Here is a 4,820-nt window from a genome sequence, read left to right on the forward strand (position 1 = left end):
TAAAATAAGGGAATCAGATGAAATCATTTCAAGGTCCTATAGCTCTGCCATCCTTCGATCTTGGATTGGCCCACCCTGACCCTGTATTCCTTCCCACAAGCCCCTTTGATGTGTGGGTAGAAAAAATGGGAGTGGGATGAAAAGGAGAAGAGATATTTAGGGTAGGGCTTATATCTACTTAGAGGCAGGAGAAAATGTGCCACTGTGAGAAAGCTCAGAGCTCTCTGGCTAGATGCCCCCGAGGCTGAGAAGTCCTCTAGAAGCTGGACTTTGTTTCTGCTCACTGCTTGCCCACAGGCAAGCTATGTGAGCATTGTCTTCCTGCAGTGGAGTCTACAAAGTACCCTCACGGCAGGCCTCCCTACAGTCCCTTCATTCCCCTTCTAGTAGCTAAAATCACGCTTTGCCTGTGCTAAATAAATGGAGCCCATGAGTAATGGCAGGACCAAATTTCAGGATTTGAACCAGGAATACAGGTGGGCCAGGTCACACAAGCAAAGACCAGGCTGCCTGTGACAACTCTGGGAGGCAGTGAGAAGCCCAGGATTCCTGAATTACATTGTAAGAAAAGGAGGAGAAAAAACTCCTAGAATATTCAATAGTGCTCTTTGGAGAATTTCCTCATTTTCATTTGATAGTTTTTTTCTTTCTTAAGGTTTTACTTACTCTTTAAAAAAAATTCTGTTCTTGTTCACATGGCATCTCCAGTTGGCATTCTCTGATTAATTCATCTCTATTACTCAATTCTTTGGTTTTCTAGTTTGGGCTAACTTGGACTTTAGGGGATGTGCTGACCACTAAAATTAAAATCAGATTGTCAAATGCAGAATTAAAAACAATGGTAGCCCTTAGCCCCAGTTTTGTAGAGCTGAGAGCAAAGAATTTTAAAAACCTGTGGTTGGCTGATGTAGCAGAGATGGCAGGTGTGTGCTTGTACTTTGAGAGCCTTCCTTCCAAGATCATAAGCAACTATTTCAATTAGAAGATGTCCTGTGGGGTCAAAAGAGGCAATACTTGTTTAAAACCCTTGAAATTAATTAGATTGAGGAGAGGAATATAAGTAAATTAATTAGTTTTAAATTTCCTATGCACAGAGCCCAAAGTGAAATCCATCTGCAGCTAATCTAGACACTATCCGTAATTGAAAGTGATTTAGCTACAGCAACTGAACAATCACACCACCCCACTCTCTGACACTTAGTTGCCACCACATCTCCCATTCAATCAACTTTTAAATCATGTGATTCTGTGATTATAATTTCTGCCACATTCTCCAGAATGGTTTCCAAGGGTCTCCTGCTATGACCCACAGGCACATTTCTGCCAGGACTATCTCCTAAAATAATGTATGACTCTATTGTTCATAAAACTTCACTATTCCACTCACAATTACCTACAGAATGAAAAAGAAATTCTTGGTTCATCTCCTTGTGGTCCCTCATATTTCTAAACTCTAATGTCTTCTTTCCGGCTGTTCTCCCAATGAACTTCTCTTTAGTCAAATGGTCGAACTGCTGTCACCCAAACCAGGCAATAGCTAGTGGAACTCATACTTTTTGGGTGCCTCCCTTCCCAGAATGCCATCCTCACCCTCTCAAAACTGAATCTTGCCTGGGCTCCCTAAGGCCTCATCCTCCCTCCTCCATGAGGCTCCCCTGAACCACCCTAGATTCCATGGCTCTTCTGTTAGATGCCTTGATCACACTCTGCTCTACTTCATCTCTTATGTTTCTGTATCATGTTCTAATTTCATTTGACTTGTGGTATCATCTCTCGTCCAATTATAACTCTTTGAGAATGGGATGTTGTGTGTAGCCATTTTGAAATCTCTACCACACTACTGAAAACACAGCACAGGCTTTGCCAGGTGTGCCTGCATCAAAATTCTTGGCCCACAGATTACTAACCATGCTTTCATGAACTATTGGACTCTTTAAACCTTTTGTTTCTTGGCTTATAAATGGAAATACTGTAGTCCCACCTCAAAGGAGCATTGTAAGGATTAAGTGAGATAAAACACATATAGCATTCAGGATGGTCTGATACATGACCTCAATGCAGGTGTGATGTTGTCATCATCAAAACTAGCTATTACTAGAACCTAAAATATGAAAAATTGACTAATCCCTAGAAGAGGGTTGGGTCTTCCCTTAAGTGAAGATGAGCAGCAAGGCAGCACTCTCCAATACACTTAGAATTGGAAAAAACCATGACCTCAGCCCTGCTGGAGTGTGTGGAAGAGATTAGAATAAAACAAAACGGGTTAAACCAGAACTGGATTAATAAGCCTAGCCTACTTCTAACCAGTGATTTCCAACCAGAAAATTATTTCTTCTCAGTAGACAAGTGAGACCAGTCCTACAAGGCCCCTTCCTCTCCCAAACCCATGAAGCTCCACAGGCCTCTTGACAACATGCAGCTTCTTCATCCGTGACTTAACTTCTCAACCTCCACACAATGCAGGCCACCACCTCATCTGCCTGGTACCACCATCCCCATCAGTGAGTACAATAAAAATAGCTTCTCAGTAGAGAAACTTGGGAATTCTGTATTAGAAGCAGATCCCAAAGCTGCTCCCCAAAGTACCAGCTAATACCTAATGGTTGCATGTCTGGAGGTGCTTCTGTTCCTTCAGGTTCCTTTTAGCCTTCTTCCTGTACTTACTTGTAGACAGTCTGTAGTTGTCACAGCATGTGAGTAGTTCAGCCATTTGTGATAGTAGTAAAGTATCACAGTGAATACCTTGTCCTAAGAATGCTTCTGCTCCCATAGAGTAAAGCAAGGCCAGTACCACATTTCAATGTGTTATCAATGCTCCATTTTCCAGGCCAGGGAGAAGGCAGTATCAAGATGGGCATCACGTTTGTTAAAAAACTAGTTAAGCAGTTTGGTGTGATGGCTCACACCTGTAACACTAGAACTATGGGAAGCTGAGGCTAGAGGATTACTTGAGCCAAGGAGTTTGAGACCAAGCTGAGCAAAAGCAAGACCCATCTCTACTAAAAATAGAAAAATTAGCTAGGCATTGTACAGTAGGTGCCCGTAGTTTCAGCTACTCAGGAGGATGAGGCAGGAGGATCCTGTAAAACCAGGAGTTTGAGGTTGCTGAGAGCTATGAAGACCCTATAGCACTCAAGCCAGGACAACAGAGTGAAACTGTCTCAAAAAAAATTAGTCAAGCAAGAATATGCCTGACTCTCCTAAATACAAAATCAGTGGTCAACATTGAGAGCTCAGGAGATTTTAACTAAAAGTCTAGATAATGTCTCTAAACATTAAAAATACTTTTAAATTGGTCCTAGTCCTTTATCTTGAAAACTTGGATGTTCCCACATTACAGTGTCTCCATTCTTTCATGGCGACAATCAGAGGATGATAAGTAGCAGCTTTAGATGGGGTCACATTTTCTTTCCTTCTTTCTTTTTTAATTGTTGCGGATTCATTGAGAGTATAGGAAACTAGGTTACACTGATGATATTTGTTAGGCAAAGTCCCTCTTATAATTGTGTCTTGCCCGCCACAAGGTGTATCATACACCAAGACACCTACCCCCTCCCTCCTTCCCTCTCTTTGCTCTTCCTTTTCCACACACCCTCCTTCCTACTCTCTCTCTCTCTGGCCTCCCCTTGCCCCACCCCCCACCATGTACTAGGTCATTAATTGTCCTCATATCAAAATTGAGTACATAGGATTCATGCTCCTCCATTCTTGTGATGCTATTACTAAGACTAATGTGTTCTACTTCCATGCAGGTTAATACAAAGGATGTAAAGTTTCCATCTTTTTTGGTGGCTGAGTAGTACTCCATGGTGTACATATACCACAGCTTGTTAATCCATTCCTGGGTTGGTGGGCATTTAGGCTGTTTCCTCATTTTGGCAATTATAAATTGAGCTGCGATAAACAGTCTAGTGCAAGTGTTTTTGTGGTAAAAAGATTTTCTTCCTTTTGAGTAGATGCCCAGTAATGGGATTGCAGGATCAAAGTGGAGGCCTAGCTTGAGTTCTTTGAGGGTTCTCCATACTTCCTTCCAAACAGGTTGTATTAGTTTGCAGTCCCACCAACAGTGTAAAAGTGTTCTCTTCACATCCATGCCAGCTTCTGCAGTTTTGAGATTTTGTGATGTGGGCCATTCTTATTGGGGTTAGATGATATCTCAGGGTGGTTTTGATTTTGTATTTCTCTAATAATTAGGGATGATGAGAATTTTTTCATATGTTTGCTAGCCATTCATCTATCTTCTTTAAAGAAGGTTCTATTCATTTCTCTTGCCCATTGATATATGGGATTGTTGGCTTTGTTCATGTGGATTAACTTGTGTTCTCTATAGATCCTAGTTATCAAACTTTTATCTGATTCAAAATATGCAAATATCCTTTCTCATTGTGTATGTTGTCTATTTACTTTGGCCCTTAGCTGTACAGAAGCTTTTCAGTTTAATTAAGTTCCATTTGTTTATTTTTGTTGTTGCAAGTGCCATGGAAGTCTTCTTCATAAAGTCTTTCCCTACGCTGATATCATCAAGTGTTTTTCCTATGCTTTCTTTGAGGATTTTTATGATTTCATGACTTAAATTTAGGTCTTTCATCCATCTTGAATCAATTTTTGTCAGTGGAGAAAGGTGCGGGTCCAGGTTTGGTCTTTTACATGTGGATATCTAGTTCTCCCAGCACCATTTATTGAATAAGGACTCTTATCCCCAGTGTATGTTCTTGTTTGGTTTATCAAAGATTATTAGGTGGTTGTAAGATGTTGGTTTCATTTCCTGGTTTTCTATTTGATTCCAAATGTCTATGTCTCTATTTTTGTGCCAGTACCAT

Source organism: Otolemur garnettii, unplaced genomic scaffold, assembly GCF_000181295.1.
Source record: "Otolemur garnettii isolate 467f Iridium unplaced genomic scaffold, OtoGar3 scaffold00016, whole genome shotgun sequence".
Lineage (NCBI taxonomy): Eukaryota > Metazoa > Chordata > Mammalia > Primates > Galagidae > Otolemur > Otolemur garnettii.